The following is a 14,867-nucleotide window of genomic DNA, read 5'->3' on the forward strand; positions in this document are numbered from 1 at the left end:
AGCTTAGATTAGAATCCACCCTTCAGTATATTAGCTGTTCAGACATAAATCTACCTGAAGAGAAAAATATTTATCTTCAGGAAACCATGGAGCAATCCTTAGAACCATGGGTGTATTTTTAAAGATCTATGCAGGATATGAGCAACATTGCTTCCTTTCACAATTTGCCATGTCAGTCTACTCTGCAAAATTACTGTAAAAATGTCATTGTGAGGTTCCATATTTCACGTCTTTCGATAACTTTATATCAAATGTAATAAATTTACAAAGACAAGAAAAATATTTGTTCTCCCAGCTACTGGCTCTGAAAACCCACCCCAAGCTGAGTTTGCTCTTCTCCCCCCACCAGCTCCTCCTCATTACTAATGAAGGTCCCACAGAGCAAGCCAGGTCTCCCCAGTAAAACTCCAGCACATTCCCATTATCCCCCTCTGGGTTTACCCAGGTGAAAAAGATCAACAACATATTAAACTGTTCAGAGGCACACGAGGAACCCAACCTATCTGCCATCTCTCCCCCACCCGTTAGCTTGTATTCCGAAATACTTCAATGTATGTCACTGAGAAACAATTGCTTAACCTGCCAGTTGGAGTAGAAAACCAGACTAACTTTCCAAAGTGGTTTTTGGTATATTTTGATGACACTGAAACTGAGTAGAGATTAATGTTTCAGTGAGTTTGCAGATGAGTGAACTTAGAAGGGAAGATATTTTTTGCTGCTAGTAAATTGTATATTTCTACATGAACCCAGACGAAGTAATATTTCTGCACCTATCTTAATTTATTTCTGTGGTACATGAACTATCCCGAGATGAAATTTTCTTGAGCAGTACACACAGAGAACTTCTTCCAGGAGATCTAGGGTGGGGGGAAGCACCACCCTTAATTCTCAGTAAAAGGTCATCCAGTGATGATGCTGTCGAGGGAAGTATGTTATGAATGTAATTTGACTTATAACTTGTGTTGTAAGATAAAGAGTGATGTATCAGAAAATGAGCTGTAGGGTGTAACAAAATCTGGAAGTGATTGCTTAGTTTGACACAGTTCTACTGCATCTTAAAATATGTATAATTCCCTGCGGTTTCTATAGGGGAAAGCTCTAGAAGGATTAAGAAGTAGTATCAGAGACAGCACTTTTTGTTCAAATTTGTTTTCTTTTAAACTTATTTAGCCATTCAGATTTAACAACTGAAAACTAACTCATTACTCCTGCAAAGTATTGTCAATATGATAAATGAGAACAGAAAGATGAAAGCATTGAAAACTAGTACAAAAGTACATAGTTTATATAACATGGGTTATATCAGTAGTGAGAAATCATTTTCATGCATCAAAAGTTTCTTAAAGTTTTCCTGCTAGCCCTGTAACTTTATAACCCCCCTCAGTATGGCATTTTATTTATAGAAGGAGACAGAGGGCTTTGTGTCATAGCTCTGTCTGGTTAGATCCAATGCTTCTCAGTAGTGTGATATTATTTTGATTGGGAATTTGATGAGGGAATGAATACTTTCAAAGGTAAGAAGCAACTTCAGCCAAATAGGTCTCTACTTGCATGATACAAAGAACAACATTTGAACAATGAAGATTACAGTATAATTTGTGCCAATGTGAATGGCACAGCTTCAGAGATACAGGTAGCAATGTCAACAAGAACCTTTAAATAAGAAAGGAAAGGTGGCTCTATATGAGTGTAAATATTTCTCAGCAGCCAAACATTGCTGTTTCTTATCCAAAATATTTGGAAATGAGATACAGCAATCAAATGCTAAGCACATATTCCCCTGACTAATTCTCCCAGACAACCTGACACCCAACCAGATTATGAATTTCGCTGCAATAGGAGCTGATGCAACTGATACTTGTTGTGTTTTCACAGACTTTAATGCAGGTCCTACAAAAGTGTCTAAGGTAGTATTTAAGAAGTGCAGACAGTTGTGTGTCATTATACTAGATAGGATAGCAGGATGTTCATGAATAATGGGTCATCATTCATTTTATTATGGCAAAAGCCAATATCGCTCAGCATTCCTAGGAGGTTGATGTTTGTCTTTCATTAAATAATGCGTGTGTCAAGGATTAAGATTGCGGGGTGACAATCAAACCCTGGCAGATGTATTGTTAACCTCCTCTCCCCTCCACTTCCCCCTTTTGCCCCTCCCTCTCCCCCCTTCCCACTCAGGACAGGCGATCGGGAGGGAAAGAAGGACAGAGAGAAGAGAGTTGGAAAAATTAAAGATGTTTTACTAATGCTACTAATAAGAATAGAGAAAATAATACAAAATATACAAAACCAATCTTGAAAGTCTCAGCAACTGCAGAGCCAGCACCCAAAGTCCTGTATTAGACTCTGTAGCCAACCGGAGCTGGATTCAGTCTCTTACTAGGCCTCAGTTCGCAGGGACGACCAGCAAGGTCCTCTCCTAATGTCGGCCATAAGCAGAAGGGAAAGAAAAAGGGCAAAAGGGACGAGATCCTCGTGATCTCCCACTTTTATATGAAGTATTCACGTGAATGGCATGTTATACACGGTTGGTCAGTCTCTCGGTCACCAGTTTCTCGTTGCCCCTCTCACGAGATGTCCATCTGTGCTTATCAATAAGTTTGCATTCCATTGCTAGGTTTAACCAAAACATGTGTCGGGTTCTCCAGGAAAATGCAGCTAATATGAAGGCTTTAGCTGACAGGCAAAATTCACTAAAAGAGAAACTTGTTTTTTAACAAAACCAGGACAGCATGCTAGTGTAAAGCTGTAAAATAGATGGTGACTGACCTAACGCTACAGGACAAGGTAATGCAAATAAACTTCCTTATTCTTGCCAAGCATAAATATTTTTATTCTTGGGGCTGACTTTGTACAGAATCCTGGTCCTATAATAAATTCAACTTCAGGACATTACTATTTGAATGAAACCCAAATCTACTGTTTGCATTGGAAGATTCTAATGAGACCAGTCATCTAAGTGGATAGGATTCAGAACTGAGACCCAGAAAAAACATTACTTTTGGTTAAAAGCCATGTCGTCATTGGACGTTCCAACCAAATCAACCAAAAACTAGTTGAAAGAAAGATGCCTTACACTATCCAGTGAACTGAAAAGTATCAAAATAATCAGCTACACCACAAGGACTGGAACATTGACGGTGGTTTCTGTGATCTAGAGTAACATCCATCAGCTCATATGTAAGCAAGCAAAAAGTTCTGCTAAGTGTTACTAGCATGACTTTTGCAGCAGCTATTAAAAAGAAAGTCTCTCACACGGGGAACCAAATATTCACCTTCTGAATGGTCTATTCGACTTTGGTGGAAACTGGGCTGAGTAAAGACTGCAGGAAGAAACAATGTTATAGTGAAGGGAATGAGAAGAGAAAACAAAGAAAAATTTCAAAGAACAGTGGCAGAGGGTTTCCAAAGTGTAAGAGGGAAATGGAAGCTGGATGTGCAAGTCGACTTTACTGACCTTGAAATGTTATCCTTTAAGCAAACAACAATGACCTAGGTAAGACTCAAAGTATGACACACATTAATACTGGAGAAAATCAGGAGCTCACAATCCATGCTAAATGGAAAAGTAACTTTGATTTGACCACTTTTGTGAAGGGCAGCTAAATTGTGACAAAGTAGTCAAGATCTTTTTCATGTGACAAAGGATGGATGTTTTCCAAGGTGCCAAATTCCTGAGTAATTCTGTTCATCAGAAAATATTTTGATAAACCATTAGAAGAACCTGGTACTATTTTTATATTACCTCCCCCCAACACACCTTTTACATGTACTTGGAATTTTAAACTTTTACATTGCACTCCCGGGACCTTTAAAAGGTGGCAAGAATTTCCCAAACATGAAAAAACTGGGGAGTGGGGAACAGACAGTAAAAAAGATTCCTCACCTGGTCTTCTAAGTTCTCAGTGTCATTTAACTGATTGTTTCTGAGCTGAGTGAAGTCAGACCCACTCTCAAATAAATTGAAGCAATCTGCAATATTAATTGTTGGTGCCAGACATACTGTTCACTATGTAAACCTCACAGTTGCATCAATTCTTAACAGTAACTGTCCTTTAATAAAGTTCTGGTCTGTTTATGGTTTACAAAGTAATTTGAACTCTGAAGCATCTGAAATTAAAGTTACGCATAACATTTCGGAACTTATTTAATTCATTGCATTAAAAAAAAAAAAAAAGACGGATTATGGTGTTTAATCAAGAACAAAATAATCTCATGTTCCCAGTAGTAGGGCCTTTCATACAACAATAGGAGCATGATGAAGCCCTTAAACTTGTGTACAGGGAACAAAGTACAAATGAGACTTCAACCCACAGACAAGCTTGCCTGAAGACACCAGCTGACAGACCTCAGTCTTGCGCTGTAATTCTGTGACTTGTCTCTTGTCTTTCAAACAGGGGAACTTCTGGTCCTTCCACTGTTGTGGTTTGAATGCTGCCTAAACAAATCTGTGAAACGTGAAATAATTCTATTCTCATTAATTATGGCCTGAGGAGGATTATATTTATCTGACCTAGTGAAAAACACAGAATAACCCAGAGAACATTTAAGTTAGAAATTTGATGCTGGGTACAGAGCAATTAGCTTCTAAATCAGTATTCCAAATCAAATTCAATACATTACTGATGAAGACCTAGTGGCTTTTCAGTGCTCTTCTTGAAATGCATTCATAGTCTCGAAGACAAAATTCAGCAATTCATGATTAGACACAGCTAGGAGAAGATTTCAACTAGAGGGAAAAGAAGATTTTAGGATGGCAAATATAATTTTGTCAACAACAAAACCTTCTGAAATATTGATTTTGATAATGGAATATTTAATTTAACTTCTTGGGTTTGGCCGTAAGACTATATTTCATTCTGACTTTTAATTTTGTATTGCATTTTATTAAAATGTTGGCATGTATAATTTTGTGTGAAGTTGAAGTGTTCCAAAATAGAAGCATTCTGACATCTCTAAAATGAAGTATTTCTGACTTTTGATGCCATGTTTAATTTCACACCCAGTGAAGGGGGAGGGGGGAAATCAAAACATCACAGCTACCTCCAGGGACAACAAATTTATTTCTCAGCCAGTTATCTCCACAAAGAGTAGTTTGACTGGATTAGCTTGCTAGCTCCTGATGCACAGGCATCCACAGAAGAAACATACCGCCGCCTCCATTCCCTAGTGACAAAAATCCAGATTCAGGGACCTGGAAATAAAATTACATTCTACTTCTTTCCAGCAACAGTCTGAAGCATTATGGAGTATTTGTGCCATTTTGGATCTCGTTCTGTGACCAGAGAGGATTTTGGTCTGAGCACCTTCTCCAACAGCAAAATCTGTATTAAGAGCATAAGGGAAGAAACGGTCTTGCAGGCAGAACATTTTGAGAGCCAAGACTTTCAGAGAAACACATTATAATTTTGTCAGCTAAGGAAATTAAACAACCTTCTCTCTGCTTTTGTTGAAACCAGTGCCCTGTGTATGTCTTCCAGCCTTCACTGAAGGCAGTTTCTGACATAATAACACAACTGTTCCATTAGGGCTCACAAGTACATTTCAAGAATACATTTGTATGATGTGCAGTGGTACGTGTGGTGACTACCATTTGTCAAGCCACTGAAATTAGGGAGCACTGGGGGAGGGGGGGAAGCACATACAAAAAGACACAGAACTTCTCAAACTCACTGTTCTCTCATAGCCTTATGAAGCCAAGACTCCTGAGAAATGAAATACTCAGGTAACACACCCTCATGACCATGCTGATAAATGACTGTTTCAGATGACTGAACTCCTCAGTATTGCTGGCACATTCAATTTGAAAGTCAGGAGAAAACAAGGTTTTTCCAACACTTTCATTGAGAGGCTCTTTCCTGTAAATGTAACATTCAGACACTGTTGCAGACTACTCTCACAGAAAGGAAACAACATTGTCCAGTTGCCAGCTAAAGTGTGTTTTACAAAAAGAGAAATTCAATTTTAATGCTGTCAGCTACAGTATATTGATGGCATTGATGATATTCCCCTTGATCCACAAGTCTCTGAATCACCTTCTTGGAGACACAGTGGGACAGGTTGTATGAGACAGCAGAAGTATCATTGTCTGCTAAAGGAACCCCCTCAGATTCATGATCAGTCAGATAACCAACCAAGATGTCTTAGGGATAAACAAATAATTTCTCCGAAGTCCCACACCATGTATCTTTGTGTGGATGCTGCCCTTCATTAATAGACACCTTCCTTTAGCAGCCACAGATTTGCAAGGAAGATTTTAACAGCTGTTGACCTAATAGAATGGTCAACCTTCTGACATGCGGCTCTCTACAAATCCAGGGGAGGATGCAAAGGATAAAAGTCACCTACAGTAACAAGTCAAAGAGAAGTCACTGAAACATCTATCTTAACCGAAAGTACATTATTTTGTATTTGCGATTTCCTTGTGTTAAACTTGGCAAATTGGTGCTGTTTCTTTCTCAATTTCACATGTCATTACCAGTGAACCACATTATTTTCCTTTTGTCCCAAATTGTGTCATGCAGAGAGGAAATATTGTCTCCAACCCAGTTTGCACCAAGTGGCTACTCAGACTCTTCTAGACAAGAAGCTCATTAGGTACCAATGGCATTACCTTACAGCAACAACTCTGAAGCACAGTCAACAGCTTTTTTTTTGTTTGTTTTGTTTGTTTGTTTGTTTTTTCTTTTTTTAATTTTTAGGCCTGTTGCCTTCCCATGAACTAGCAGGTGATTGAAAGCAAGTGCAAGTTTCTTTAAGACCCCACGAAGAGTTAGAGGAAACTATTCCACTTGGTGGCAGCAGTGGTCTAAAATACAATAAAGTTCCATGTTGAAAAACATCAAGTCACACCTTCAAATTCATCATATAGAAAAAGAAGTCCTTCCTTGATAACCTCCCATACTTTATTAATGCTTAAAAGATAAACTAAAGTTGATATCTCTCTGCTTTTTTCTTCTATGCCTTTGAACTTCATTACAGGATTGGAAACAACTTCCAAGGGAAAAAAAAAATAATCTCAAAGCAGCTTCCTTTTTCAGTGAGGTTGGCATAAATAAAAGTCTGTCTGAGAGGAAAATGACTTTGTTATCCAGTATATCCACTGTGTTAGTCCATCAAACTTTTACAAGGAGAGAATATGCAAAAAATGTCACCTCCTGACAGTGTTCAGTAGATTAGCTTTCTAGCAAGAGAAAAGACACTGACATTGGGCTGTATCATCATATGGATTTTGAGGCCAGCTCCTGAATGAGCAATGTTACAGACCAAATTCTTGTGCCCAGAGCAAATCTTTGGTATAAAAACTACGCACAGGGATTCCTCCCTGTCAGCAGGAAAAGTATGCCACCAAATTTTGTCATTCTAACAAAAACACTCCATCACAGACATAGCAGTTCCCCATAGCACTTTATGCTGCCTCCAAGATACACAACACTTTAAACAGTAAACTACACAGCTGCAGACAAGTGCAGCACCTTGAGCTTCTCCTCACTCAAAAAAATATTGTATGCACACAGACTATGCACAAGTAATCTGCCTTTCTCATTATGGTTCTGTCTCTGTTTTGCCAGAGATATTTTAAAATCAGGTTGCTATGCTTAAAACTACACACAGACATTAAATGTTCTTCCCCCTTCTTTTAACTGTATCTCTTGTAGGTGAGCAGGCCCTAGGAATTTGCTGCCCTAAGCAAACTAGGGAATAAGCAGCATTCCCAACTCAGCTGCATGAGCTGTACAGTCACTGAATGTTTCTCTACTCTGGGTCACCATCTGCTCTGAAGACAAGCCAGCGCCACCTGCCCCTTGGATGAGAATATATATGGCCCTTGCAAGAATCTCTGGTGATTTACACCAAGGGAGTTATTGTCTTTGGTCTCCCAGTCATAAGACAGGATGAGGAAGGGGCAACAACTCATTAGAGCAAGGAATTATTGATATTTGACTATCAGAGAAGAAATACCCCCAAAACTGCTCTACAGTCTTAAGTGGTTTGAAGTAATCAAATTGTATAAGGAAGGGTTTCCTATGTAGACTTGAAGCACGAGACAAAGGATAGGGATAGCTGGAAGAAAGGTGGTTAAATCTGGTCAGAGGTCTTTGCTCCTGAAAATAAAGGATCTACAGCTTGAGCTGGAGAGGAAAAGCTTTCTGACCTAGTAGCTGCTGGGACTTTTGTGGGTGAACACAGAGGAGAAGCCGTAACATCTAAACACCAGAGGGTGGGTGCAAACAAACACAGTGAGATGCTACATACACATGGAAGTGCTAAAACCATTGATGAAGTAGCAGTGATTTTCTATGCACCTGTGAAAACCTTCAGAGCAACAGGATCTTCACTATGTCTTCCTGGAATTGCTGCAATAGCTGCTGCACAATTACTAAGAGGCTTCACAAGGGGAACTTGTCTGTAGTTTGTAACACAAGAGCATCCCTATTCTCAATTACATCCCCGCATTGAATTTGACCACAGAAGACTTTATGTTTGTTTGTTTAGGTTTGTTTGTTTAAAATGCGCAAATCTGGCAAAAGCTTCAGTTGTATTGATTACTTTTCAGGTCAGGGGTGGGGAAGAAGAGATCTTTTAAAATTTTAGTAAGTAGTTTAAAACTCATTTTCCCTTCATACCAGTCTGTTTGAAAAAGCAAAATTCATTTGTTACCCCCCAATTTATCATCAAAACAAGACTGACATTAATTGCATTCTGTTATTACAAGCAGAGGTCAGTTGTGCATTTCTTAATAGAGTTTGCAGCTCTTATTTTTATAGATATTCCATGTGGGCTAAATAACATTAAGCAAGCTAAGGTCAAAGCCCAGTCATTTCAAAGGAATAAAGTGAAAGATTTACAAGACAGCTGGTGAGAACAGCTTATAAGGGGAAGCAAGGCTTTTCTTCTGAGATTACACCAATTGAAGCCTAAATTAGGGAAGAAATCCCAGAGGAAGACACACTCCACTTGGTAAATCAATATTCCTCAGAGATGCAGCTGATTTGATCCTGAATTTTAAATGGGTGATACCACCTCATGTTCCAGGAAGCTTCCCTACAAACCATAAGTTTTGATTTCCATAAAGCACCTTTAGGATTTCCCCATTCCCCTCACACTTTGCAACAAAGTAGTCAGATGTCCTGTTCAGGGGCTGCCACTTTAAGGTCACCCCAGCTGTCACCAACCTATACCTGCCCTCAAAGATATGTTCTCTTCAGTCTGCTGGCATAATTGCTTATGAAATAGTTTCCTAAATCACTTCAAACAAAATTACTTGCTTGGGTTAAACATAGCTGATTTTAATCACATTAAATTACATGAGCAGTTATGCCAGTTGACTAGAGGGAGGGATTCCCATGGCAAGTAGCCACGAAGATGGGTGGACATAGGATGGTAACTTTCCACTCTAGTATAGCTAAAGCCATGAGAGGGCTGATCAAAGCCCCATCTTGCTGTACCAACATCTACTCTTACTACCATAAAGCAAGCACTATTTTCTTAAAAAAAAAATCTTATAATTAAACATGTTTTCTTGCTTTCAGTGCTCGTATGCCACCCAGAGTTTTGCTCACGCAAGCTATTGATTGTCTGCCCATACTGTGCTTGAATTAAGGCAAGCACTTAGCACATCAACTAACCTCAGATCCAGAATGAAGTTAGTGAGACCTAATCTGTGGTTTCACCTTACAAAGACATTTTGGTCCGTTTTGTTTCTGTGAAGGCTGAGCAGCCACTCACCCAGCCCACAGCACTGACCTCTCAAGCAGCTGGGCCAGACGATCACCAGCTCCACCTCGGTTTTTGCAGCAGCAGCCCTGCCTCAAGCAACTTGCCCTCACATCTACTCTATCCACACCTGCACTGCATTAGCAGGACTGCTCAAGTCCTTCAGCAGCCTGGAAGGGGAGCTGCTCCAGCTCAACCACCAGCCCTGCTGGGGGAGGAGCCAGGGGGAGTGTTTCTCAGCTGGATCTATCAACCCAGCTCCAGTGGCCCTACTGCTGAACATGAAAGTACTGCTGAAGCAGCACCAAACCATGGGTGTAGCAGAACAAGTTACATGGGGCTCAAAATGCAATAAACCAGCATCAATATTGTACTTTGTATTGTGTAAACACAACCTGGACATAAACAGAGGCCTTTTATTAGATACTTTAATGAGTCACTGTGTCTGCCTATGTATATTTTCTCAGGTAACACACACAATTGGATAAGATTTACTCTACAAGTGCAAACTTACCTTTGTAAAAAGCATTTCTCCTGAGCATTCCCCAGGCTATCTGCACCTCAGAAGTAAGTTTATGCAATCCTACACCCACCTCATGCTGCAAGATCACAGTGAAAGAGAAATGATGTTGTTACATCTCCTACTCCCCACCAAGCCCTCCAAACTCCAAAAGGTAGCAGCAGATTTAACATTATAGGTATCTGCACCAAAGATACCAAGCTCACAACACAGAGTCAAACAGTCATCTAGCGGTGATGTGTTTCAGAGACTGCTAAATCTGAGCTGAATTTAAATTTGTGCGCTAACCTGGAGATGATTAGGTCTCTCCAGCTACCGTTTTCTTCTTTTGCTGCCTAGAATTCAACACACCACCAAATCCCTCTCCCTGTGGGAAATAATACAGCTGGCTGGGGCCCTGCTAACCCATCTAGGGACAGCCACCAGCACTCAGCTCTCACCTCTGTGCATCCACCCCACAAGCTCTACTGCTGCCTGCAAATGCATTAACAATACACTCTTCTACAGGTTACATGGCAAGACAGAGGCTAAGCATCAGGATGATAAATGGCTTGATTTTGGCAGTCCTAGGATACAAGGACAGTAAGCTAGCGATGAGGAAAACATATAGCAAACTATACAGACCAGAAGAAAGAACTAGTCTATAAACAGCAAGTTCCAAACTTCGCTTTAGCTCTTATTGAAATGTTGAGAAAAAACAACCATCTAAACCACAGAAGTCTATGTATAATCACTCACATGCCTGCAAAATAAAGGTACAATTATCTTAATTTATTGAAGTGCTCTCTACACTGGTTGGGTAGCATTTAGTGTTTTTGAAAAGGCATTCCACTACTTTGCCTTATGTGAGAGGTATACTGTTAAGGCTCTCTCTATTCAGACCTTTGCCTTAGCAAACTTTGGGTCCTCCTGCAGTTTCATCACAGTTCTCTATTAAAAGCTGTCAGAGCATCTTCATCATCTTCTCATGAGTGACACTATACAGATAGGAAAACAAAAACCAAAGCCAAATCCAATCCTGGTCTGTCTGTCACAAAAGGAGAAAGAAAAGCAAAGGTCTTCTAATCTGCTAGCTTTTTTCTGTTCTCTTCCTATTTGTTTTTAAAGTACAATCAGTTGGTCCCTTTTCTCTCTCCCATATCCAACACCTCATGTTTAGTTCCAGGGTAGAATTCTGTTGAGAATCCTGCAAAGAGTTTACTTTGGACACAGCTAAAAACTGCCAATATTAGTCCTTCTCAATGACTTCAAGATCTGGCTTCAACAGCATCCATACACCAAACATGCATCATCTGCTTTAATTACCGTGCACTTTGATCTGTCTCTTTCTAGCACTCTACCCCCTGTAAGAGTACTTCCTTTGCTATGGTATTTGAGACTACTTCTTGTGTATTTTCAGTAGCTTTGCAATTAAGTAGTCTGGCATAGCATATGCCGTCTTGCACTGTACATACTATGTTGTTCCACTGGCTTTATATACAAACAGATGGTAAAGATATGGTGGACAAACCCTTTTTCCTCCTCTCAGTAATCTATTCAACTATTACAAATATAATGCATTACCTATCCTTTCAGCACTCATTTCAACCCTTTCCCCAAATATCTATTTAAATACTATGATCTATTATTTTGCACGGCTTCAATTTAGCACATACATGGCCAGCTGAAATATCTGTAGCCTGTAGGTTTGCCTGAGGCTAAACTATCTCCTGTACTAGTAGTCAAAGCAAGTACCTTCTCATTTATTAAAGATGTGTTGCGTTCGCGTATCTCCATCAGCTGCTGGGGCTAACTGCATAAAAGATAAACTATAGTCAACCAGTTTGGATGAGGTTCACATCAGACTTCTATTTCCCATCCCAAAAAATAGGTTACAGAGAAACCTGAGTTTAGAATTTTTTTTTTTAATCTGACCACCTAGAAATTATTTAGAAATATCAGCTAGAAACTGGGATCTTGAAAAAACAGGTATTCTAAGATAATATAAACAGCTCAAAGTTAATAGATCAGAGATCTCAGTCCAATCCAGTATCTAAAGCCAGAGGATAATCAGAATACAGTAAGATCATGATAAAAGCTTAACCTTTAGGCCAGTATCTTTAATTTAGCCATTTGGATTTAAAGATTGCTGTGCATATGCAAGTTGCTTTCCAAAACTGTAGGTCATATTAAGCATGTGAGAAGACACTGTGTTGTATTTCAGTTACTCAAGTATTACTGTTCAGCACATCAATATTCCTTAACTGTTGCAATATAAAAACAACACACCATTAATCATACAGCTATACCACAGGGTCAACCTGTGGATTTCAAGAAAGCTACTTGAAGGCTGAAAGTCAGATGGACACAGGCCTGAACCTGAGAAGGTCCCACAGCCCTCTTTGCTGGAGGTCCTGTGCTAGAAGCCAGCAGAGACTGAAGACTTAGCTGGTTTTTTTTCCCCACTTAGACCCTTTCAAATTCAGTGGTTTCTAGCTTATGCAGAGCCAGGACTCTAATATTCCCCCTGCTGTGACTGAAAGGTAAAAATATATTTAATTTCCTCCTCAGAATTTAATCCTAATGTCACATTTCTGCTAAGGTGCTTCTCATGTTGTCTTTAGGAATAGGTAGAGATATTCCTTTCCTTGTTAGGAGACTACTCTCTCTAGGACCATATGTTCTGACAAAAAAGCTCTAAGTCGTTTTTAGGATCTTCTCCAAAACCCCATTAACTTTATAAAACATGCAAGGGCAGAAGCCAACCAGCCCTAATTGCATAGGTTTGAAGAGACAATCCCTACATTAACAATTTGCAGTCTCAGGCAACAGCATTGGGAATGACCTCAAGATGTTCCTAGAGCAGAGCATTTATACCTACACACCTGCTTGTCACAGGGTCTTGTTTTTGTGTAAGAAACTGCTAAAAAAAAAAAAACAAACACACACCACCACACACAAAAAAACCCAACACAAAAACACCAAACAAACAAACCAACCCGCCACACACGCAGAACACACACACCACACAACCCTCCATTGGTAGAATCTCTATAGCCTTCCTGGGTAATTCATTTAATCATTTGCATATCCCCAGCTGGGAAGTTCTCTCAGCAACTCAGTTAATTTTTAAGAGAACACCATTATTTTGATTTACCTGATCAGAAAGCCTGGTAACACAATGCTAGAAAAAGCCTCAAATTTAAAATATCAGCTCAACGTTTCCAAAATAAGTAGTTTTCTGAAAGTGCTGAAGTGCATGTTTTCTAGAACAGACACCCAGAGATCTTATGAGAACAAGACCTGCTTGCAGGAGCCAATCATCCGGCCCTTAGCTCTAGGGGGGACAAAAAAAACCAAAAAAAAGTGTTAATTCAAGGTGTAGTTTGTCATGAGTAAGATATCAAGAGAGCTGCAAGAAAAAACGAAGGCAAAGATAAAGGTTGAGGGAAAATTATCTGATTAATTTCAAAGCAGCAAATATTTATCTTCTGATAGTTCTGCAAGAGTAACGTCTCTCTGTCATCCAGGATGACTAATATACTACAGATACTATATTGTATCTGATGGATACATACTCAGTACAGTAAAAGCTATTCATTGCTGCATTATTGAAGAGGTGCACGCCGATAAGCCTTGAGATGGTTTTGTTCTGATGCTCAGGCAAATCAGAAATCAGCCCGATCATAAAAAAGCAGCTTTTAAATAATTGCATATGGAAATCTTATGTATAAACTAGTTTATGATAAGCTGAAATTTTACCAATATACTTGCTGACATAATCTGGTTTCATGCCATGCAAGTCAGAATTAAAACAATTACTTCGATATGTCAAGAAACTACAGTTGCATTTTATCATTTTCTTTACTTAATATTTCTGATCTCAAGGACAGTATTCAGAAGTGGGTTTCTGGAGTTCTTGTATCTTCTTCAGCCTAAGTGATTTCGCCTCAAAAGGGCAGTTTTATGGCCAAGATCCCAGGCTGGAACCTGGATTCATTTCTCAGCTATGCAGTAGAATTCCTAGGGGGCTTTTGCCAGTCATTTAAACTTTTATAAGCCAGCGTCTCAAGTATTTCTTTACCTATCAGCTCAATTTCTTTTTCTCTGAAGAGCAGTGATAGTACTTATCACACCTTGCTTTTGCTTGCCACACCAGACGGCAAACTTTTTGAGCAAGGACTAATTCTTAACATATACCAGCACAGCACCTGAAACACTGAGATCATAGAATCATTTTGGTTGGAAGAGACCCTGAAGGTCATCAAATCCAACCATAACCTAACTTGAGCATTAAGCCATGTCCCTAAGAACCTCATCTATATGTCTTTCAAACACCTTCAGGGATGGTGACTCAACCAATTCCCCGGGCAGCCTGCTCCTCTAAGATCCTGAGTATGTGGCTAAAATTAATAAAATACCCCAAACTTACTTCCCTCCACAACCAAAATATCCCAAAACATTACTTGACTACGTATTATGATTTTTTTTTTTTCAGCCTCATTTTTTAATCTAGTATCTTCCAGGATTGTTTTACGTGAAAGAAGGAAGTAAATCCTACAGCAAAATACAGAGAAGGCTTCATGTGTCAAGCAGTAAACTGCAGTTCATCTCCCTGTGGAATCTGCAAACCAGGTTGTTGCATGGATCC

This window comes from Patagioenas fasciata, chromosome 8 (genome assembly GCF_037038585.1).
Source record: "Patagioenas fasciata isolate bPatFas1 chromosome 8, bPatFas1.hap1, whole genome shotgun sequence".
In the NCBI taxonomy this organism is placed as follows: domain Eukaryota; kingdom Metazoa; phylum Chordata; class Aves; order Columbiformes; family Columbidae; genus Patagioenas; species Patagioenas fasciata.